Raw genomic sequence first — 25,565 nt, forward strand, 5'->3', positions numbered from 1 at the left:
AGCCAGTTCCATCCCTCCCACCAAGCGCGCGTGTCTTATGTGGTTGTTTTTTCGGCCGTAGAAAAACGCGATTCCTACCCACAACCCACGATCCCGGAGAGATAAACGTCGGTGGTCTGATTTTCTGGCAAACAGCCGTATCGTTCCGTTGCTCGAGGTGACAACCTTCGAGTTCTGCTCCAGCATGCCTTTCCTATCCTTGCTCGTCCTTCCCTCCTCCACCTTGGTCGTACGAGATTCGTGAATCTAAATGGCGAAAATGGATTATGATCTTCAACATTTTCTCCGTTCTTTTTTTTTTATTGCGCTCCATCCAATAATGATAATAATAACAATAATAATAGTCGTAAAAGTAATAGTGACTCAGCAGTGGCAACCGGAGAGCTATTGCGGGGCGCCATCCGCACGTTCTTCGGTTCTTCGGGTTTTGTCGGTTCGGTTCTTCGGGTTTTGTCACGGAAAAAGGCGGATATCACACAAACACACAGACATACCAAAACAAAAAAAGGATTCGTTCGAAAAGGGTCTAAAATCGAACACGTTGACCGGGCCGTTCAATGCGCTCACTGTTTGAGGGTAAAAATGCCGATCTGCGGTCGAATGTCGTCCGGGTTTTTCCGATGACTTGGCATCTCTTGGAATGGAATGGCGCTGGGTTATCGAGCGAAGGGCCGATGTGCGGGGGATGGCCTGGTTAGATTGGAAGGGTTTCTAGCTTGCACATCACAGGCATTCCGAGGATAGCGTCCCCTAGGAAACTGGGAGAAATCATTTGAACCGGAACGTGTCAGGATCAATAGTTACAATACGATAGAAAACCCCTTTTTTTCGCCAATAAAGCACATTGTTTCCGGGCTGAGTTTTAGTTGTAAAACTTATTCACATTATTTTTACAATTCTATAACAAGCGAAAAACTATAATTAATTGTACATTTGAAAAATCATATGTTTTACATAAAACGATTTGAAAATTGACAGTCTTTTTAAACTAATGCCGCTAGAAAATCGTTACCTTAAAATTAATATAATCGTCAGGTTTTCGATCCAATTTAGGTTTTTGGATAGTGGAATTTATATTTAATATATAAAAATCTATTCTTATACACCTGGTATATGTAGAGATAATATATGACTGACGAAAATTGAAACTGTCCAGTATCCTGTTTCTTATTTTTACTGTGTTATGCAGAGCTAGGTTTTAATTCTTTGAGGGTTTTAAAATTGATTTTCGTGCCATTTTACTTGATGTTAATAGGTAAATACTGTTCTTTATTTCACATTTTGTTACTTACATTACTCTATTTGCGATATTTTATCTACTCCTCTCAATGTTTCCTTCATCAGCCCATTGGCTAATGGGGGATGAACCGAATTGATGCCAGTCAATTTGGACTGATATCGCTCGATGTTGTGTACGCTTTTGCCGTATGTCCCAAACCATTGGGCGGGTGAGTGGATGAAATATTGAAATAAAACCGACGGACAAACCACGCAAGGATAATACAAATTAACATTTCACTTTCAACGAACCCTCAAACCGGCACACAATCCATTTCACGTCCAATCAAACAACGACCGGAAGACATTCCTTCCCCCAAATCAGAGGTTTGTGTGTGTGTGTGTGTGTGTGTGTGTTTGTGCATGGTTTTTGGATGTGTTGCCACCAGACCCCTTCGTACGGCAACCTACATCGCCATCGTTAACTCTCCCACCGCCGGGTTACAGCGAGAACAAATAGTTTCTAATTAATTAAAACCGCTTAGCATCTAAAACCCCTCTCCCCGAAGGACTAGAAATGGAGGTAGGCCTCTACTTCATCAAGCCAGGTTGGAATGACCCAAAACGACCTATATTGTGAACGATTGTTTTTTCTTGTTTTGCTTGGGCACTGGGGGGAGGACCCAGATGGGAAGCAAACTCCGTCGAGGGAATCAACGGTGAGAGCTTGGGGTGTATCCGATTTTACGATCACCGGAAAATAAATCATTCACATTTCGACGCCGGAGTGGTTGGACCGCTTCCCTATCCGGGTTCCATGCGCTATGGACGGGACCTATCCGGAAGGAGGTGGAGGAGAGATTGCGTGAAATGCTCCCGTCGTAAAACACCACATAAATAATCTGCCAACGTTTTCCCTACGCTGAAGGGGGTGGGAAGTCAACAATCGGTTTCCCTCCCGTCCGCCGCCAATTTGTTGCGTGCTTTTTAATGTGCTCAATCGAGGGATGTGTTCGCTTCCGCACATCAGCCGCTGCACGCATTTGCCCGCCAATGGGCTTGGAAAAAAGGAAAGTCAGTACCGTTATGCAACAGTATTGCTTGGAAATAAGTTGTCAGCTTAGTTAGCTGCTCATTGTGCTGATCAATCAAACAATGGATCGATCTGTTTCGTAGTGAGTACGAGCAATGTGCTGCTGTCGTTGAGTTTGTTCATTATTAACGGGAGCTTTGACAATTTTCATCAGCAGATCGTTGAAAACTGGTAGCTTTAGATTTTTCAATGTATGTAAAGTTTCTTTATAAAAGTTTTATCGACTGGGTATGTTTTATTGACTAGTGTTTACGGGAAATATTTTGGTATTTTTGTAAAACATTATATGCCTTATGAAGATGTATGATGCACATTATATACTTGTACTTGGAATGAAATGATAGTAAACTAAACATAAAAATTGGTATTTAGGTTAAATTGTAAGTTGTTACACTATTACCAAGAAAGACACTGACAGAATAACCAGAAGAAGTATAAGGGCAGCAAACCATACAAGACAACTTCGTTTTGATTCGATTGTAGGCCAAATTGAGCAATAAGTTACACGGTTTCGCTTAAATCCAACTAACTGGTACAACATTGCGGGTCCGTGTGGGCACTGGCGTGGTCGTACACTCGTTCGTCTGCCCTGTCCGGCGAGTGTTGGTTTATGATTGAACGTCAAACTCATCATTCTAAAATTGATAGTTCATCAAAAAAGGTTTGCATCGCAGCGTCCCGCCGGCGGATTTTCTCCCGAACTTTCCACTTCATCCGGTTGATTTGAGGCTGCTGCAGGAAGTTTTCCCGTGCCCCCCACCCACCTTCCCGTTTCGTCGTGGCCATTTCTCGCCCGCTCCGGTGTGGATGAGAAGAAGGGGAATGCTCACGTCCACCCTCCCCGCGCTCGTTCGTTTCGATCAAATTGATGACCGTGATCGTTCTATCAGAAATTGATTCATGTGTGGAAATTGGATTTTCGCAGTAGATTGAACACATAACAACCATCACTCACACAACAAAACAGTGAACACACTCGACCAGCTAGGGGGTGGGGGGAGGAGCTTCCAGCGGAGGGGCTTGTGGCCAGCGGTAGTCCTGGTTGGCCGATAAGCGACCATCGTACCGGAATCGTTCGCCACGCTCGCCCGTTCTAGCGATGGTCCGGTGAAGCACAAGCCAGCAAACGGCAAAATGTTAACAAGTCCTGCCCTGCCGTGATCGTACCCTGCACACCCTTCGCTGCGCTTTTCCTCGCGCGCCACGACACACACACACACACAGGACGCGCCAGCAGTGGTGGCCATCATCGAGGCGGTTTACGATTTCCAGGTCATCCCTAGATTTATTGTGCAGATTTTTGGTATTAACGAACTTAGATTCGCAAAATCCAATATCTGTTCACCGTTCGTTAGTCGTGGCTGGTGGAGGGTTTTTCCAACCTGGATGGTGTTTGAGCGAGGGAATGCTTGCTCTTGTTTTTCCCTTTTGGGTACCCTCGGGCGGGTGAGTACATTTTTGGGATGTGTTTGTCCCTAACGAGCCTCCATGGATACCATTAGCTGATAGGTATTAGAGTCAATATTGGATTTACATTTTACATACGGTGAAGAAATCGTGTACGTGCATCGCGAAAACTGGAGGAAAAGAGTTTAAAAACGTGCTTCGTCTATTTTGAACTATAATATTTCGCTTCTCGCAAAAACGCCAATTTTCAACATGCGTACATTTTATGAAAGCCTTTTTTCTGCATGCTTCGGGAAATGAAAATTTACACGTTTTGGTTCGTAACTTAGATACATCAATGCATTTGAGCAATATAATCCAAACTGGGAAGGTGTTATAAAAATAGTAACATATCATAAATTTTCCGTTTCCGCTGGTAGTTAAGTGTAGACCTCCACACCTCCCAGCGGGCCACGTTAGTTATTTTCGTCAGCGTCGCATGTCAGCGAGTAATTAGAGGAAAAAGCTTCAATTAACCAGGCACACAAAAAATCAATTTACGATATGATTAATCGAAATAGATTCCGCTCGGTGTGGCGCGAGCCGCCAGTAGAATCGATGTTTGAAGCGTGCGAGGAAAACAGGGCTGATCGCAACATAACGTGATAGCAGTCATTTTCTTTCATTTAAAAAATATCGATGGCGGATCGATTGTGGTAAGATTTCTCTTTTAAAAAAATACTACCTAACTGCGGACAAGTTTTCCATCGCGTTCGAGGAATGGAAAAAGCTAGAACATCATTTCGCCTCGAGCCCGCGGAAGCGAACCGTTGTGCTGCACTCTTTGTGTAGGAACACTATCGATTTTTCTCGTCCGCACCGCAGGAAACTTGTATTACAAGCTTCTGGGAAACCCGGTTTCGCCTTCGCCTAGCGGTGGCTAATTTCCGGCGTATTTTTCTCGTCTTGGCCGGGGCCTGGGTGTTTTCCTAGCCATTCGGAAAAGAAAAAGCGCCGTTGGTTCCACGCCAAACCAAAGAGAATAACAAGAAAAGACCGTTCTTCAAAAGACTGCAGCCTTTCATCCTATTCATATTTATTTTCATTTTATTTAAATTTCCTTCCCCCCGGTGGGCGTTTCCTGCCGCAGCCCTTGACCGGCTACCTTCGGAGGGTTGCACTTGGAGGACGGATGAAGGAAAAAAAAACACATCCACACACACACAGGAAAGAAATACCTGTGAACTAGTCGCTGGGCGGTGTATCCCAGCGTTCCGTGCCGTCACGGTATGGCGTTTTCTTGTGCCGGTTGCTTTCTGCCCGTTTTCCCACGGAAACGGCCACCCGTTCGCCCGTTCTATGTTTTACATAAATCTCAACTTCGCCCGCTCGTCGGCCGCGCTTAAATGACTGAAAAACCGCAACAAACGCCCCACATGGCAGGTGCTGCCAGGACACGTTTATTGTGCTTTACAAGCCTAAACCGCTAGCATCATTTTCAACCCCCACCCCCTTTGCGCTGTGGCCCCCCGAACTCCCACAAACACACATCGTTCGTGGGGATATTTTTTAAATTTTCCAGGCCACGTATAGGCACACCGTTGCGCACAACGCAAACCATCTAACGAACACACCGTCCGCAAGACGGCGCACCAGTCACAATCAACCGCAGAGCCGTGTAGCGGAAAGCCATCCTTTTAATGAAGCCAAAGGAATGGGCGAAAGAAAGCTAGGAACGCGAATGTAACCCGTGCGGTCGACAGGAAGACGATGTTTAACATATTTCTTCATTTTGGGCTCATTTGTTACGCTGGTTCCTTTGGGGAGGCTAAGTGGCCGAACGATGAAACTAGCAAAATGAGGACGAATACCGAATCTTTCGGTAAGTCAACTACTAGCTGGAATGTTTTAATGGAATACACAATATATGCGTGTATGGGGGACAACAACAGACTTCACATTCTATTTGTAAATCTACATATTTTAAAATATTTACCTCTATAAACTTTGTTCAGGCGAAACGCACTTGAGAACCAAGAGCGATTGAATTATGACAAAGCGTTGTCTTTGTGCTGGGAAAAATGAACCAAGGATGAACGAATAGTTACGTTAATTAACTCGAGCTAATGCGAGCTTCCGACGGGATAAAAAAGAAAAGCATGTCCTCCTCCTACTGCTAATTTTTCTACCTAGAAAAAAAGTCGTTCAAAAAACGTTGGAAAAAGAAAGATAATGAAATACACGCGACGAGCTAAATTAAGCATCCCGTTTGGATGCTGATGGAAAAATCAGACATAATGTTGCTAATAGACTGAAGTGGCGACTGTACAGCTGGAACGCGATGGCGAGCCGTTGAGGCATTTTTAAGTTCATTATAAAGAATTCACAACCACTCCTCTCTGCGGAGAGCATTTCAAACTGGTGGCCATCTCGGAGCTGAGCCACACTGAATGTCTCCAAAAGAAAAACCATGTTTCAACGGCAGTGCTGCTGGCCAGCGCAGTAGGCGCATACCGGGAAAATGGCTATGAATAGAGCGAACGGATTGACACAGTTTGAATTTCAATTGGAAAAATGTAACCCACATCACGTCTGCCCACAAACACGACCTCTGGAAAAACAAACCAATCGCTTCCATCCCCTTGTCGATTATGTTCCGCTTTGCGGTACCGTTTTCCCAAGCCACCCGAAACGGGCTGCCGGAACAGGCGCTGGCCGATTTCGGTCGGGGAATTTCGATTTGCCGAATGCGAATCGAATGCTTTCCAATTTTGTTTTCCCACTCCTAGCCGACCGGTTAACGCTTGTGTCGTGGTGGACCGCTCTGTCGATTCCCGATGGAATGGCTGACCGAAGCCGGGGTCCATTTTCGGGGGTGGAAAAACGTGTGTTTCATCCCGTGCCGCACGCTGCCGGATCTTAATCAAGACGACCAAGAGGCAGCTGCTTGCGGCCACGATCGTGTCTAGCCGCGGGTCGGCTACGGTCACATAATCTTCCGCCCCGGCTCCCGGGCAACAATATCCCCTCGTTTGCGCTTTATGGATTATTTTTATTCCCCTTATTATGATCAACAAAATTTTTTATTGCCTTTATGTGATGTGCCCGGCTCGGAGCGCGATGGATCCGAGCAAACAGAAACGAAACGAATAAAAAGGACACCGGTTAAAGTGGAGCGCTTGCTTGAGATCGATCTGGTCCGGGACTGGCTTTAAGGTCGCATTTGATCCGGCGAGCCAATACCATCGCAGAAAGGTTGCCGGGCATTTGGTTTCGCTTCGGGAATGTTAAGAAGATTCCAGTCGAGATGAATGGTGGATGACGAAAACCTTACCCGCATAGTGGGATGTACGTCCGGTTGCTTGGATGACCGGAAAGTGTTTGATTTAACTTTGTATCTGTACTCTTCTATCACATTATTGAATGTTGAATCTCGTTTTATCATATTAAATTCTTTCATTTGTAATTTGTATTGGATTTGTTATATTTGCACATGCTTTTTTTATAACCGAGTCAAACTTGGGAGACTAATTTCACAAACTTGCTTCAGTGTTGTTGGACCAGTTTTACTTATTCCGAATGCTGCATGCCATGAAGTTTACGATAGTAAATGTTTCTGTGATAAATAATCAAACAAATGAAACATCATTTTCGGTACGTCAGTTGTCCAACGACCGATCCATTGTGATTCATTCCGTGTGCAACCAACATGCCCTCTAGGCTACGCGCCAAAGCACTAGGGCTTGTCTCAGGGGGAGTTTGTCATGCTGTTACTCGAATTTCTCAATCTCCTCCTCGGCAAACCAAGGCATGTGTGTAGCGATAACGTTCCAACGGTGACAATGATTAATATTCAGCTCGCGTCCGTTTGCGAGCGGCAAACGAAAATTGGTCACATCGGGCGGAGCGGGAGTGGATCGGATTTGATGGCTCACGCCATGTACGCGTTTTAATGGAACGCGTGTAAAACAGCAATATCTCAATCTCGTGCGAGAAGCCTCCGAATGGACACACGCTCGGCCACCGGGTCGTCGCGAGCGTGAAGAAGCCAGCAACGCTGACAGTGATCAATTTGTGTCCGCCGGGCGCCTACCACCACGAGCACACCCATCATTCGCCCGGCAAGTTTCTCAATCACTTCGGCAAATATTTGGCCAAGAAACTTTCGACCGTTCGTCGACCGCCGACGCGACGCGCACAAATTGCTAGATCACCGTGGAGTAATTGGTGTAATTGAATAAGTTTTAAAATAAATAAACAATTTGGCCCGTCCGCACCCCTTGTTTCAATTCAGGGCTCGTAAGATGAACTCCACTTAGCGCCAGTTACTTTACACTCATCGGTTACTTTGCCACCAGCCACGCGTTCCTTCAGCGGGTTCGGGTCCCGTAACTCGCGGTGCAAACTTTCGTTGAAATAATATTATTTAATTTAATTAAGTTTACAATTATTGTTCCTTCGCCGCTTCGTGCAGCCGTACCAAACCGCACCAGGGGGAGGTTGGGTAGAGCGAGACCCATGGAAAACCGCAACGGTATCGAATGCGATGGAAAGCATTAAGATGGCGCACCCGGGCGTACGCGAATTCCTCGCCGCACTTGTCTGCCGCCGTCCGGATGGCACTTTTCGATCACGTGTCGGTAAAAGCAATTTGCGGAGACGAGCGCGCGCGGTTTTCCCGAAAGTTTAGTCTTCTTAGCCGAAGCCAAGAAATGGTTGGCCCGCGTATTTCTAGAGGTAGAACTGCTACCAATATCGAGCGAACGGGCTTGGCAAGTACACGTTGATCGTCCAGAAGGGATGGCAGGTGGCGCGCCAGGTAAAGATAACAACGTTTTCAAAAGCATCAACGCTGGCAAAAGGTGTTGGGCTTCGAGCAACATGGCGGAGACGGGCGGTACGGGCGCTTACGTACGTTCGATCGCGGGTGGCGCGAAAGTTTTATGTTATTTCTACCGCAACACGGTCGCTGCTGCTACCAACACGCACTCCAGCGCAAGCTGTTTGCCGTCACCACTCGAGCATAGGTGAGAATGTATTTAAACTTTTCCATCATTAAATTGTCATTTTTATCTCGCGGAACGTTAATACAATTTGAAGCGAATTTATTCTTCGCTCCCTAGCGCGTAGCATGTGCTGAGGAGGAAAATGAGTTCCGTCGGCAAATATTGCACAATGTGTTTGCGCTTGGGAAAACTTTACGCGCCACGGTAAGGCATCACAGTTGTAGTTTGGCTCGGGATTAAATTGGACGAACGTTGGTTGATTGGATGACGTTGTCTCTACCTGTCAGGGTAGAGTTTAAAGAAATATATATAACATTTATCCAGCTAGTGGATTGAGACACTCCAAGCTATGGGTGTATCTATGGGAACTATTTTAATTTTCGCCGTTTGTTTTTTTTTGCACCTAACCGAAGTACTTGATAGTTCACTCTGAAATGAAGCATTAGAAAAGCTTTTTCACTCATTCAGTGCAGTTTGAGTTACAAGACGAACATAATTAATCTCCGCTGAGTGTTATGGTTGTTTCACATGAAACTCAAGTAGTAGGAAAAGCTCTCATGATTTTTCCACTACATTTCAGAGTGCAGTTACGAACTTCAAACGGTTTTCCGGGCATATTCGTTACAGGTTTAGTCATTGTGAACTGAATGGTTTCTTTTTTTTATGTTCGTTTCCAGTAAGCTTTCCGGCTACAAATCCTTGTCGACCCCCAGCCATTCACACTCCAACGCCCGAAACATGGGTTGGGGTAGGGGGGGGGTATGAATTAAAAAGGTCAACGAGGTGCCTGCAAAACACGAAACCCACCCCGTGGTAACGCCACGTCGCTGGTGCCTGTCAACGCTGCCATTCGACCGCTTTCCGCTAACTGCTTTTCGCTGCCAAACACATTTCCGGCCTGACGTGTCTGCTGAATTTTACATTCCCACTAACAATCTATTAACTCCGGACGCCCCGGGCGAGGACGCTTCAGTTCCCGCCCCCCCCCCTCATCCAGCCCTCACAATCGTCAGTTAACATGCAAACAAATCGCGACCAACAAACGTGTTACGCGGCAGTACACCGAACGACTAACAAACTCGATCAACACTAGCTCCTTTTGAGTAGCACTCGTGAGACGTTTTCAGAAGGGGGGGGGGGGGGGGGGGGTGGGCGAACAAGAGAACTAGAGTAAGAGGGAAAAAAACACAACAAACTCCGGGAACCGGAAACACCGAACGAAATGTGAATTCCACCGCCAAATGTCCTCCTCCGAAACGGGGATGGTCTCTGCAAAATTCATCCATAAAATTGGCCCACGTCAAGGGCCGCGATGCAACGCTACCTGAAGCCAACAGTGTACTCGTAAATTGTTTCCCAACCTCCACTCCGGCTCGTGTGGCCGAACGAGTACCCGACTCCCGCACCCAGCCCGGACCCCGGATGCCACCAGCGATGCCGTGGTGCAGTCGGAAATCGGAGCTCGACAGCCCGTCAGGAAGTTTTGTTTATTTGTTATCGGGTTTGCGCGCGAACGTCAATATTTGCCAGCCGGAAGCCAACCATTTATGGAGGACGGCATGCCAACAACCAACACATACGCCAGCCGTGTGTTCGCCGTCAATTTCGCCGTGTTCGTCCGACGGTATTTGTGGAGAGTTTTTGACGAAGCGCTCACCGTGGGAGAACTCGCTGCGAAGGTATCGATTTATTAAAACGTACCTCACGCCCGGATGGAAGTGGTAGTCCCCGGTTTCGAAGGTACGATTGCTTCACGTTTGCCTTTCGTCATTTACCTAATCCTCCCTGAGGAAGCCCTTCACCCTTCACCGCCGAGCATGGTGTCGCGCCCAACACCTTCTCCACGATTGAATCGAATCACCAAACTACCACCCGGCATCCAACGTCCGGGTAGGTAAAGATTTAAGTAGGTAACGAAAATTGATTTGAACTCTCACAAATTTGTCCCCTGGCCAACGATATGGGCGTCGCCGGAGCGATCGTAACGCATGCCGCAAATCCTTCCGTCACCAGGCGCCGTTCGTTTTTGGGGAAATCCGGCTGCCATAAAGTATTAATGAGCGAGTAGAACCGAAGTCTCACGATAAATTCCATGATAAATGACACCATTTACCATAAATTATGGGCCTTTCGTACTGTTCATAATTCTCCGATCCCTAGCGTCGCGCAGGGAGGGAGGGGGGATGTTGGATGAAAGCTGTGTGGATCGGAGTGTCCCCGTAGGTGGGTGGTTTAGGTGCCTTTCTGCAGCCCCTTAGGATAGTGCGCTCGCACCGGTAAATATGGAAAATAATAACGTGCCTTGAACTGTGCCTCAAGGTTGCCGGGGTGGGGGGACCTTTGGAAAATCGGAAGCATAAAACAAACGCCATGCGCACTGACAAGAGGCCCTTCTGCCGAGGTACCAGGGGATGTTTGAAAGTTTCGAATAGCATACGGAAACTTTTTGAAGCGATTAGAACGACACCGTGCCGTAGCGGTTGGCTTTCGTAAAACGTGAGGGCATAAATAAAGGGTCATAATGATGCCTGCTCACCGGCCGGAAAACTGTCGTTTTTCCGTTCCAATTGTGCAGGTGATTGTGGATTATGAATTATCGTTCGCATTTCGCACGCCACCGGTGTCGACGGGCACCCGACGGAGACGCCCGTTACCCGGGGAAGGGGTAATGAAAACAGCCACTTGCGGAGGTGGGAAATTGCCGGCAGAATGAAAAACATTTCCGTTCGCCTCGTCTGCCTGCACAACGCTGCACACCGAAGGAGTCCAGTTGCCGGCGGGATATATCCTGCATCGAGCCACGGGTCAGCGGGTGGGCAAGTGTTTTCCACCACCGGGGAGGATTTCCCCGTGAAACGGAGGTTACGAGGTGGTTGGAAAATAAATCCTTCCAAAACATCTAAAATGGCAGAAGCAGCAAGACACGGGTATTGCCAAGGGAGTCCCACTAATAACAGTTATTTTTCTTCACCACCATTGAGGTTATGCTCTTTGGTTTTCCCGTTGTTTTTCCTATGTTTCTGCTGCTGCTGCTTCCTGTGGCTAGGCGTATGGTCTACGACAAACGATTCCAACCAACTTTTGGCTGGTCCTTGCTGCTCTCATTCTGCTTTTTCGTGCACATAAAAGAGAACTCAACAAATAGCAGAGTAAAGACCACAAAGAACAAACCCACACATAGACTTTCGTACAACATGACGAAAAAGCAAACCGAAAAATTGAACGAAAATGTATTTAAGAAAAATGATACAATGAGCGCCCGAATCGGTTTGTCTTATGGCTAACCTCGTCTGATACCCATTGAAAATACCACCCCTTACCAATCGAATCGTGCCAAAACCACGGAATATGCTTACAGGAGCCGCTCTGCCCCACCAAATGGGCCTCCACCCGCACCGAGCGCTCCCCGGGGTTGGCTTTTGAAGGATTTAGTTTTATTGAATTTTATCACGAAGACTCGTTTAACGAAAACACGTTTTTGTAGTTTCAGTAGGGTGCTTTCCTTTCTCTCTTTCTCTCTCACACACTTTCGACCATCAGCTTGCTCGCTCTCTTTTCGTCCTTCATCCACCCATCCACATCGAACCAATTGTAGCAACGAGCCGAACCCTTGGAAGCATGGCAATGGGCACGCTCCGTTTTGGGCATTGTGTATTTTGACAGCTCACCGTTTTCTCCTCGTTTTTTTTCACGGAGGGAAAATCTGAGAAACAGAAATGATGACTTAGCGTGGGTGGTTCACATGAGGGGGCCAAACCTTGTATTCAGCAATGTGCGAAATAAATTGCTACAAATGTAAGACACATGAACGATTCTCCATCTCGTTGATCGGAAAATAGAAATCAATTGTGATAGATTTCGTAGCTAGGTTTTCGGAAATCACACTACACATTGGTTTATAATTTATAAATCCGGAAATTTAAGATCTTTAAAAACTTGGACATAAATGAGTGTTTGATTTTCCATTAATATGTCTCATTTATAAGATACTGAGTTTTTTTATTCAAAATTATCGTTAGCTCATTTCGAGGAAGAGAGTTCTTATATTTATACATAGAGATTTTATAACGTAAAATTAAAGTAGTCAAACACCTTCAGATTTTCCTTGCATTTTAGCTAGAGCACTTTGTACACGTTGCTAGAACCTTTGTCATAAATAAGCTTCACTTGGGATTGAATCCTTGGTATTAAAGCGGTAGAAAATCGAAATGGTGTTGAAACAATCGCTTTTCTAATCCTAATCTGAAGTGTGTTATTTTCCTCGTAAACCGTCCAGCATTGCCATCCCCCCTTCCGTTGCTTCACTTTGGTCAGCTCTAGCTCGTAATGAAGTTTTCGGGACGGCACGGCAACGCTTCACCACCTGGCCCAATACTTAACCGGAGCATGCGATCGTTTTGGAAACACTTCTACTTCATTCAGCTGGTCCAATTAGTGTAAACGTTCCTGCGAGGAAAGTGCGATCCACCCAAGTCGCCGAGAGTACGCTGCTGATTAAACTTTAATGCAATAATTAAGTTCTATCAACCCCCGATTCACTTAGCCGTTGACGATGTCGTACACTCAGACGCGTGGACGCCGTTGGCATAGATATCTATTAAATTTTCAATACCATTCCGAATCCGGCACACTCACCTACTGCTTCTCTGCTGCCAGATCGGGCGTTTACTGGACGCGAATGGAATGGGACATTTATACCTTATGTAGGTGTAGTCTTCGGACAAAGTTGTCTATTCGTTGAAGCACTGAATCCTTAAAGCCTTCCTCTTTTCTTGGACAGATCCGAGTGTGTCTTTCCAGGAAAAAGGAAATCAGTAGATACGGTCCAGAAATGTTTATTTTTATGTTCTGGATGCCACTCTTCCTATTGGAAGTACAGAGGTTGTTCTTCTGTGTACATAGATTCCCAGCACTTTCAGTTATTAGGAATTCTATGTAGCTTTGCTATTATACCACGGTGGACATATTCCACATTATTGGAGAAAGCTTTTAGTTAGTTTTTTTAAATGTCTATAAGTTGGTATTATATAAATATTTTCTCACAGCAAAGAAACATCTCGACAGGGTTGGAGCGAGAGCATGAGCACTTGAAAGAACCTTAGTGGTGCCAGAGGCGCACCATATTTCCAACACAATTTAATATTGCACCTGCTTCATTGTCATTTTCCTCCCCTGCTTCGTGGCTTGGCAGCGGTGTACAGGCTTTACCTAGCAACAATAAACAGGCCGACGTTGTGCGTCAGCATTTCCGCAGCGAGGCGCATATGTGGTGATGCCCGGTGAAAGAAGTATCTTGCGTGGTTTCTTCTGGTAACAACTGGAAAAGCACGATGGTGTGGTGTTAAGACGATATTATATTAAACTTACGTTCACCGGCACCTAATGCCTTAATCCTTAATTAGATTTCCAAACAGCGGCATTCGCATGATAGAAACGCCTATAATCGTGGTGTCGTAAGTTAAGAGCATGAAACGAAGGGAGTGTTTAAAAATTCTGCCTGGCAGCGTTAGTTATTGACTGGAGCAAATTTTCTCTATATTTTTTTTGTTATAATTTTGTCGATAAAAGCTTAAAATGTTCGTGTGTACCTGTCAACCTCAGTCGTTCGTTCTGTATTCTCTTTACGTACTCGCTGCATTTTATACTGCAGGTCTGCCGATATTTGAATTCTTAACTTATCTTTTACCTCAACCGTGCCATTTATGCTCTCAATAACAGCATTCGTTGGTACATTGAAACCTCACTTGAAGGATAAAAAAACATATCGTTTTATAGCACAATTAAGTGAAAAAGCCACTTAAGTCCGATAAGGATATGCAAACAGCGAATGAATAAGCATACATAAAATTGTTTGTGGGGCGATAAAAATGAAGAAAAAAAACACCAGAATATCCTAACTAACGAGCTACCCCGGTGATCTTTTGCTCACCAGCATGGTGCCCACCAGACGGGCCAGCACCGTTTGTCGAACGGCGCGAGCGGGCGCTAGCACAAAGAAAAATCCAATTGAGTCCACTGCGTCCGAACCGAACGCTGCAGCTTAAATGCAGTGAAACTAAAGAAGGTATGCGGAATAAATTGCAAGCGAGAAAAATAAAAGTAGAATGATACAAAAACAAAAAACTAACCAATCCGAAAAGGAAAAAATAAATAGTCGAAAAATGCAAACAGCACACAAAAAATAATTTTAATGGATGCAGATGAGCAGAAATGCATGTTGAAGTTTCGGCGTCCATGAATGCAAGACTTTGCCAGAAGGACAGAAAAAATATGCAGCACCCTAAAAAAACGTACAAAACTTTGCAAGGGAGTGAAAAAATAAATAAAAAAATAAATGGCCAAATAGGATCGGGATAAAATACAGTAAGCATCCTATGGCCGACGTAGTGGTGGGGGACCATCGACGTCGACGTGGTGGTGGACGATGCAAAAAAGCTCGTGAGCTTTATGCAGAATTGAGAAAATACACATACATATTCATGGGGGCTACGGTTGGGCTAGTTCATTGGTTCCTGCTGCTGTGCTGCGGCCGGTCCGACTTCATCGAATTTTTGGTCAGCTTGGAAAATGTGCCGCATGTGGCTCTGGTAACGCTGAACGTGATGTATGTTTTTCGTCCGGAGCAGGTGAAACCTCGAAACAACACGCTGAACAAAACAGCGGAAGTGGTGTGGTAAAAATTAGCTAACCGCAGACACAAGCTGCAATAGTTTTCTTGGAGTTTGGGTGAAACAAACCGTTGTACGAGACAGCAAGCTGAATGGAGTTGGCAAGGGATTAAGCTGCAGTTTTTCGATGGTTGTTATGACAATGCAATCCGTGGGAATGTTCGGATAGGGTATCAAATGTCTCCTACTGTGCCAGGCGTCGTGATGAATCCAAGCCGTGCCGTGTTTGTTCATGTTGGCTTGTTACTTAAACGTCCCATAGGTAATTCTTTCATGGAAATGGCACCTCTAAATCGAAGCATAGTAGTACTTGTATAAAAGTTTACAGTATCATATTCAATTATCGGAATATATTTATTTATTTGAAACCTACTCCTTTTCAACTTGATTGCCATAGGCCACAGATTTGTTGGAAATAATCTACCAAAGGGAAATAAAACAATGCGAAGGAAACAGTGTAAATAATTGATGCTACGAGAAAAAGACATTCCAATTTTCCAATCAATTTAAAAAATTAACAATTGTCAATGATTGTAAGCTTGTAGCCATGCTCTGGCACGAGTTCACACTTAGAGGCGCGGCATCAGTTTCTTATACCATCGCATTTGCAAGAAACATGGTTTTTTACAAAGACTTTAACTTCTTCTTTGGTACTGTTACTGGAGAAAAAATAACTTGGAGCAATGAAGGACATAACAAAATGGAGCGGCATGCAAAACTTGTCTTGTTTCTCGCTCGGTTTTTCTTCTTCGACCGTTACGCTGGATTTTCAAACGTGATCTGCATAACGAATAGCCATCGATCGTCGTTGGCTTGGCATGGGCAAACCATGGCCGTAACCGTAGTCCTCGTCAGCGGAAGCGTTCCCGCTGTCGTTATCGTGCTCGCTATCGCCATTGTAGTCGTCAGTAGCTCGTCGTTCAAGGTGCCACGATGGTTTGTAGAGCGTTGAAACACGAGCGAAATCACGAGATTTGCAGCAGGATACGGGCAGAAAAGCATCGTGCGCTAACTTCCAACGGATGCCGGTTGGGGTCGCGGGCCGCTTTCGTGATTGATTTCGATAGATTTAGGTGTCAAAATGTTGATACATACTTATCGCGTCTGTCGAATCGCATTTTCAAGCAGGTTTGGAGTAATGGTTCAACTAGGGTTCTCTCTTTTGCTTGGTTTTCCGTACCGTGAACGATCCGGACAGCTTAGTCTGGCGGAAAACAATGAGTAATTCGTTTTCGTTAAATCATTTTTTATGTCCCTTTCCTAATCGGTTCGACCAGCGTGAGTACGGGGTGGTATCTTGTTATCTTGTTATGCTTTTGTTCTCATTGGGATTTCAACAGTTGGTTGCGTCTAAGAGTATTTGGGCTTCAAATGAAATTTGCCTGTCCTTAAATAAGGAAAGGTTTTCAAACATTTGACTACTTCACCAATTTATGTTGTGTATTTTTTTCATCGAACATATTATGTGTGATTATTACTTTAACATCAAGAAATATTAAATCAACGCGTCACAAATCATACTTAACATTTTCAGAGTTGCCAGAAAACACCAGGCGTCTCCATTGCGACCATTATGAGAAGCTGATTCAAAAAAGACTGGGCGCCTCCATTATATTTTGTTACCGGTTGTTTTTGGAGCCAATATTATCGTGTTTTTCTCTTATGTGTGGCTATTAATCAATCAGCAGGTTCAATTAAATTTGATTGAAATTGACCTTGTAAAGTAAATTCATCGAACCATAAATGCTTGAGACTTCCCGGTATGTTTCAATTTATTTTATTCTTTAAAAGATTTTTATCGGATTTAGTTCATCGGTAGCCAAGCGTTTAAAATATGACCCGAAATGGAGTATTCGGCTCTCGTTGTGGTGGGGAAATTTTCGAGTAGACACCGGGGCCATACCACAGAGTTTTACGACGAGTTCGGGTCGTTCTGAAGGGCACTACAAAAGCTTGACGTGGCTCGCACGTCCGTGCTCAAGTGCGAGTGTGAAGCAGTTTACTTCACGAACGCGTGGTGGCAATAGTAGTCAACAAGATGATTATGACCGACCGCGAGTGAGCGAGTCTGAGACTAGACATTGTCTACCATTTACGGAATCTACTGGATGCTCTGGGAGACCGTATATGGCAAAGACATCGACAACGAGTGGGATGATGCTGGCGACTTCCTTCCCACCACACCACCGGCCATAACAGCGTGATTTACTTTCTCGCCAGGATACTACGAACTCGGGCAATAAAATTGCTCTACTGTTGAGCGTTCCACCACTCGTCCACGGAACATTAGCAGATACTACTCGCAACAGTATAGCACCGTTACATACGAACCGGAATGTGTTGTTCCTATGCGAAATTTCCCCACGTGGGGAGAAGGCTCGAGACAGGTGGAGTTCTGATGATACCATGAGTTTGCTATTATTATTGCGCCGTCACTAATGAACATGACTTTGGCTGTTTTGCCGGAGCTCACATTAAGGAGAGCTATAACTGGAAGATGGTAGCGATGGTGATAGAATCCGGCACTGTTGTAACAATGGTCAGGGTCAAATAAAATCACTTAATGGGGAAACATATACATTTTCTCATTTATAACAGCTGATAAAAAAAACGTTTCGACACCTTTAAATTCTGGTTGTTTCTTTCAATCCAATAATATTTTGTTTGGACTAAATTATTAAATGTTCGTCATTCGGTTTATTAGTTCATTCAAGGTAAATGTTTGGTGTTTGCCACACAAAACTACAGTGGCTCACATAAATGTATAACTCTCTAGGACTGCTCTTCTGCTATTGTAATTAACAACTTTTAGAAAGTAGTGAAGTGTTTAAAATATGAGACGAAAGTATTATTTACTGCTACCTCACCGAAGTGCATGTTCCTGTTTTGAAAAGAGCAACCGGCTGTTTTAAAATAAAGTCTACATCTTGCCTTCATCAGAAATATGGTATCTTTCATAAAGAGTCTACAAAACTAGAACACTATGAAACCTAAATAGTTTGAACCCGGTAACCAAACGCCCCAGGTGTTTTGAGAAGTCTACATACTGTGGCATTGGCGTGCTAGCCGTGATCTTTAACGATGGCGTGTGTGGTGGTTATTGGATGCCACGCATCTATGGCTCCAACGTAGTTTACCGTTTCAAGAGCACAATGCCATCGTAGAGAACAGGTTTCACCGTGTGTGGTACGGGTTGGTGTTTGCGATGCAGCCGAAACTGTCGAGGTCCCCCCCCCCTTGTGCCATCCCACCCGAGCGTTTTTGGGGTAGGGCTTCGTCGCTAGCACAAAGGTAGCACACAAGCTTTCGAAAATGCCACGATTCAGGTAGAGCGGGTGAGTACGCAAGCTGTGTTGAAGAAGGGTCAGTATTTTTTCCTGTGCTCGTCTTGTTGAAGTAGGGCAAAAAATAACGGCCAATAAAAACAGGCAAAGGTCAGTACATTAGGTGGCGTGAGGGGTGTCGAGGGCATAAGGGACTGAGAGCAAGAACAGAAGTGTGGAACACTTCATCGCCTGTCGATAGCGAGATAATAATGACGATAATAATGATAACACATTTCCACCCTCCGACCGGGCCGGCGTCGTTATCAGGAGAGCCCAGAACCATCGTGTCGGAAAGGCTTGCATCCCGCACGAGCAAGCGAACAAGGCCGTCCTTTCACGCTCGCAAGAAACGGATAAATTTCCCCCGAGTGTGATGGATAGTACGGGAGATGGATGGGCTTCCGTGTTGGCGCCGTTGTGCCGGTCGAGCCATTGTACTGTGGTTGATGCCCCTGGCATCCGGTTTCCAGCATCCAGGTTGACCCGGTTGAGCTGTGTGATGGCTAAGCAGTGCGAGAGTTACGTTGAATTCCCCCATACAAACGATGGGGATCTTTATATTATGTTTCTTTCACTTCGTGCTAATGTGCTTAATGTGCGGTGTATCCTTTTTCCACTCTAGTTTGCCATAGAATTGCAATTGTTTTGTTTGCTGCACTTTGACTTAATGGCGCTCAAGGTGTTGTGTTAAACGACCTTTACATCTGATGGTGCTTTATAAACAGCGATGAAAAATTAATCCTTTAGTAAGGGTAAATAGACGGGATTATATATTTATCACATTACATACTTAAGATATGTATAGCATTTTATGCTATTTTCAATTAAGAATCTCGTCCATGTGTACAATAAAACATTAAATATGCTTACTACTCTTACATTGGATATAATTTGTATGTGTCAGTGTAAGGTATTTTACAGTTTTAATATTATTTTGAAAACGGCCTCAACTAAAACATGGAACATGAAAACGCAATTTTCCACGAGCATCGCAAAGTAGAATATTAGAAAATCTTTCCACTAACTTGTATGAAGCTGCCGTCAATTGCACATATTTGTACCGTGTCTGCCCCACTGACATATGGCAGAACATCCGTCGAAAATGTCATCCTTGAGCTGTTCGAGTTTTCCAGCTGCTCGTCACCTCCTTCGAAATGGTAGATGGCAGCCAGTGGCACGTACCGATTCCGTGCAACTTGCTGATTGCCCGAGAGTAGGGTGCACGTCTTTGCAACGGGATGCTGCAGTACACCGGAAGTCTTGGTGTGTGCTCAAGATCACGTGTAGAATGTTTCAATTTGGAAAGATGTTGAAACAAAAGAGCCACCCTCTCGGATGCGGGCGCTCATTCCTTTTGGTGCATTGTTCGGCTTTGGAGTAGCCGTACCACACACAAATGGCAGCTCACACACATCCACAGCTCCAGCGCCGCTGGTGTTCATGCCAACTGAAATATTCTTCGAAAGACTAGCAGCACCTGGATTAGGGCACTGAGCTGGAAAAGGCACTGCGCCTCCCAGTCGGGTCCGGGTGGTTCTTGTTGAACGACGCGAAGTAGACTTCTACCGACAAAGATTTGAGCTCATGAATATCAATAGAAAATCAGCGAGGGGATTTTTTGAACATAAGAATTCCAGGTATGCAAAACAAAACCTTTAACCGACCGAGTTGGACGAACAAAAATAGCCAGGAAGCGCAAAACCATCACGGGTGCATTAACAATTGTGTCCTTGAAAGGGTAGATGTTTGAAGAAAACTGCATCAGAGTTGGAGTAAATCTTGAATATAAGATTATATGTTTGATGACATTTTTCGCATTATAGCTTAAATAGAAACATGATTTATAAAAGTTTTACATGAATTCAATCTTTGAATCGTAATCAATCGAATAGTTCTTATTATATTATTATATAGTTCTTATATTAAATTATTACTCAAGTATGAAGACTAAGTCATGTTGTTTTCATAATTGTTTGGAGAATAATGTTTCGATTTTATGAATCAATTTTCCAAACACCCCTATTTGCCACTACTGACGTAAAATTCCCGCAGGTACACAGGGGACCCGTGACACGCGCATGAAAAACGGGAAATTTAATTTAAAACTTCTATAAGTTATGCTTCCTTTTTATGGCACATTTTTAATCTGCATATCTCACCGGTACGTTGAAGCGGGCGCACACTTTTGCACCCCTCCGAATACACATCGCGACCCCGGGCACAATCGGGTACGTTTACGGTTGAAACTGCACGCAAGCTTTTCCATCCCTCCCTCCCCCTGGGGGGCGGCCGAAACACATAAAGGGAAAAACTTGGCTACCCGCCATTACAAATCAGTACGACCGGCCGGACGGCGTGAAATTGTAAACCCCACTCGCCCGTCAGTTTCGCACCCGTTTCGCCATGCGGTGTCGATAATATTTTCCAATCTCCGCTCCGCAGGTCAGCACGAGTTTTAATTAATTTACATCCTCCGGGGGGGTTCCGTGGAATAATGTGGTTTTCGGTAGCACTAGCGGCAATCGGCATCAGCAGTTTTTTGGTTTTTGGTCAGTGCCATCTTGTCCATCACCATTCGGTGCACTCATGATGGACAGAGCTAAGGCTTTCCCGATGTGATCGATGGGGTACGATAGCTTTTATGGCAATATACGAAAAACCCAGTTGGAAACCCCTAAAAGAGTAATATATCGAGACGGATTGTCAAACACCCGTGGTGAGTAATATTACAAACATTGCCGCGTGCATTTTGAATGCATAAAACAAAAGCTCAACGGTGTCTTCTCTATAAATTTTGCTGCTGCCATTTCCACCACCACCTCCAGGCGGCTCCAACACTCATACGTTTTTCATTACAAAGATTCCACCATCTCATCTCGTTCACCTGGGATTCGGGTTTCCGGGTAAAGGCAAATGCGATTCAACGCGCCCGGAAGCGCACGATGGGGCGGCTCCAAGAAGTAACCTATATACATTTTTTACCCAACTTTATTTATTGAGTCATGAAGAGAACGAGTTCCACGAACGGCGGTACCAGTTGGGTTTTGTGTTCATGCCCATGCTCACTTGGATTTTGCTGTTGCCCCGGTGACATCCCGGCCCAGGACCAAAAGGGCTGAATTTTTCAAAAGGGTTTTGTTATGCTCGTGCAAAAATTGGCTTCAGAACTTAATTTGTGTGCACGGCGTTTTCGGCGAACTAAGTGCGCAGTGTCGTTATTTGGTTGTTGCAGGAATTTAGAACAATCTGTAAATCATGTTACATGTTACACTTTGCTGCACGTTGCTATGCATGAACAGGTTTATATGGTTCCAGTTGTGGTGCGGATACGGTTTTGTTGTGTGCATACTCTGTAAAACACTCCCAATTGGTGGCTCCATTTGATGTGGTGAGAGTGGAAACATTACAATCAAATGGCCGGTGTGGTTTAAGCGTTTTCGTAACCACGGGTGAAATTCTGTAAAATAAGTACCATTCGGAGCACGCTTTGACAGCAAACCATTGTTGCGATAAATTATGTGGCCGTAAACTTTCATAACTGAGGCAGTAAATATTTGAAATAATTTTTCTAAACTTAAAAATGAGCGACGGAAGGGGTCCGATAATTGTTTTTTGGCGTTTAGTTGCATCATGGATCAAAGCAATGGGTTGTGAGTGGGAAATTCACGATCAGCTAGATTGTTTGTTTTTCCAGGTTATCCAGGGTGTTCAAGTTGCTATTTATATGTGTTTATTATTAGTTTCCATTGAGTCAATTTTCTAACACAATATTATGCAACACTCTGAAGAATCACAAGTTCTTGCTGAAACTAACGAACCTTTGTAGAACCTACCTACTGCAGCGATGGTAAAAGTGGCATGTAAGTGCCTGATAAGTCCATTGAACTGCGAAACAAAACACGTTGGACACCGGGCCAGACGTGGCCGTCGACAGTGTCTCCGTCTGCGTTCTGGCAAAGCCGTACCGGGAACGGGGCTGAGGTTTTAAAACGAGTTTACAAACCACTGGAAATCGCCGGGGTCACCGTGCAGGAAACCCTTATCGACTGTGCTCACACCAACCGGGCAACCACGTGCGGCAGAGAATGAATGTGACACAAGAAAATTGGATTTGCCCCGCCGGGTTCGCCCACCCCGCGGGCCGCACCGCAATGGTACACGACCATTTGCTTATGGTTTATGTGTCGAGGTTGTGTAACGGACGAGTCTCCCAGCCAGGCTGAAAGAACCTCCACCTCTAGCACCGTTCTTCTTCGGACGATACACATATACACACACACTCAGGAACACACACGAAGAAGGCGCACTTGGGGTGGGATCGGCCTTCGGTGCAGCCGCAGTGCAGAACATGTCATGTATGCATCAGACATCACCCCGACCGGCCAAACCCCCGCCGACGGAACCGAGCGAGAACCGTCCGCCGTGGCCGGAACAAACGACATGCATCAGCGTTATTAATGGGCGACATTTCAATTTCAAACTGTCCCGGGGATTCCACCGGTTAAGTGATTAGCCATGGCAACAGCTTCGCTCTCCCGGTGTGCGGGATGTTTATTCAGATCGATACGTTTTGCTTGCACCGTACAAACCGGACACAAACCGAAGCAGGAAGCAGGGGGCAAGGGATTGAGAAACCACCCCACCGGTAATGCTGCGGTGAGAACTAACAAGGTCCGGCTGCTACATACAATATCCGTAGTTTGGCAATCGTTTGGGGATTCATACGGCAGTATGCAACGAATTTCATTTGTCGATGGTGCATTTTACCTACTCCGAACGGGGTACGTGCACAGGCACCTGAGCCGTTGCCGTTTCAATTGCATACATTTTAGCACACGTTTAAGGTCAACTTGCTCGACCGTTGAAACTTCGACTACACAACTTTGCGCCTCTGTGCTCAAAACGATAGATTTCAGGTTAATTTTCTACCTGATCACCTCACAAATTGCACGCCCAGGGTGAGGGGGAAAGGGAGACCGTTGGGGCGCAAGGAGCGGTGTTATAAAATGCTCCGCATTAACCTGCCACCAGTTCCAAACCCCAAGCAACAGCACGTCTGCCCGACAGCACTTTGTTGTGATTGTTGATCATGAATCTGTGTTATTAAACGGTAATCTATGCTTGATGAAATCCGCTCCCGTATCATCGCATCCCGTCCCGCTTTATCACCGCATCGCTCGGCTCGGCGGCCCGTCGCTTTTGCCGCCTGTTTATAATTCATGCTCATTTGGGAACGTTCGTTCGTGTTCTTTTCATCATTCCCATTTTCTGAGAGTACGCCACTCGCGCATCACGGGGGCGCTTTCTTCTCGTGCGGAAAAGCTCCGCTTCCAGCTTTTTTTTTTCGCGGGTAAGAAGAGGAGCAGGTGGTCGAAAGGAAAGAATAAGCGCATTCCCTGTTGGATCCTGTTGTTGGGCTCCTTTCTGTTCCGAACGCGTACTTTTGTGCTGAGCGAGCTGGTGCTATTATCGGATAAATATTTATTCATTTATTTATATTTTCATTTGTTCACCAGTCGTTCGTGCCCGGTTCGTGCCGCAGACCTCAGCCAGGGTGAGCCGCTGTTCGTCGACGAATGGCGACGATTCACCACGACGACGACGCAGACCGTCGGCTCCACAATTCACTTTATTTGGAAATTCATATTTTATTTATTTATTTATATATTTATTTATTTTTCCCACTTTTCTCCCGCTCCCGAACGATGGGAAACTCGGTCGCTCGCCGACCGCTGCCTTCGACGCCACCATCGTCATTGTCGTCTGCCTTTGCCGTTGTGTTGACGTTGAGATGGCACGGAACGGCTGTGAGCTTTACTGATTGTTTTCCCTACGCACAAGGCACACACACACACCACTCGTCGTCGTCGAACGGCGAGCGCGTCCATGAAGAAAATGATCCCCCGTTAAAGCTGATTGCGTTGCGTTTTTCCTTTCCTTTTACCTTTCCTGCTGGGAAGGGCTCTCGGAGAGGCAACATTTGGGAGACACGCGCCGCGACTCGCATGGTAACGACACGCGAGAGCAGAGTAGGCGACAGCGGACAAGAAGAAGAAGAAGAAAAAAAGATGATGGTATTCCATTTTCAACATCGATAACAATGGCTGAGTGGCCACTTTTCGAATGCTCATTGTGTTTGCTGGCGATAAGCACATCTATTTAGCGTGCGGAGGCGTGTTTGGAAATGTTGAACATTCGGTTTTCGATTTGAATATTTATTTGCAGGCTGTCGATTGCTGCCGGCGATTGTTGGCCCAAGCCGTCGGGGAGGCAATTGGATGGATAATTATTAGCAAGCTAAGATTAATTGACAAATATTTCAAGCCAGTATCGTCGAGTTTCTTTGTCGGAGTGATAAAATATAATTGTTAGTGTTTATGATAATCGTACGTAATTTCAGTAAATTGAAATGTTCTGCAACACAATGAACAAAAGTATACCCTTTTTTAAAACTATTTTACGGTTTATTAACGGTTCCAATATTAGAGAACAGAGGAAACTCTTAAACCATTCTCCATTTTTTTATTTATTTATTAAACGTTTTCTTTTCTTAAGCCTTTGATGAAAAAACTTTTTCTGATGCCGATTTAAACAACTGCATTCTGATAGTTTTTGTTAATTATCAAATGCTTTCAGAAAATCTGAAAAATTTCTCAAAAGAAAAAGGAAACTAAGAAAACATGCGCAACATTGCGATATAAACTAGCTACACCCGGGAGATTTGACGCTTGCTTCTGAGCATGCCACTGCAAAGGGTTTCCCCCGTTAAGTGTTGTTTTATTTTCCACTTCCCAACGGTGCCACCGATGCGAACAAATCCGATAGTTGTCCACCTTAACCGAGGTGGAAACAATTCCCCCCAGCCTTC

The 25,565-nt window shown here is 45.1% G+C and overlaps 1 protein-coding gene across 1 annotated transcript in view; it reads right to left on the bottom strand.

Moving 5' to 3' along the window:
- Window positions 1-25,565, bottom strand: part of LOC131284349 (uncharacterized) — an 88,810-nt gene that overhangs the window by 52,057 nt on the left and 11,188 nt on the right. The gene's annotated exons all lie outside the window — the stretch shown is intronic.

The sequence above is a fragment of the Anopheles ziemanni genome, chromosome 3, assembly GCF_943734765.1.
Source record: "Anopheles ziemanni chromosome 3, idAnoZiCoDA_A2_x.2, whole genome shotgun sequence".
NCBI lineage: Eukaryota > Metazoa > Arthropoda > Insecta > Diptera > Culicidae > Anopheles > Anopheles ziemanni.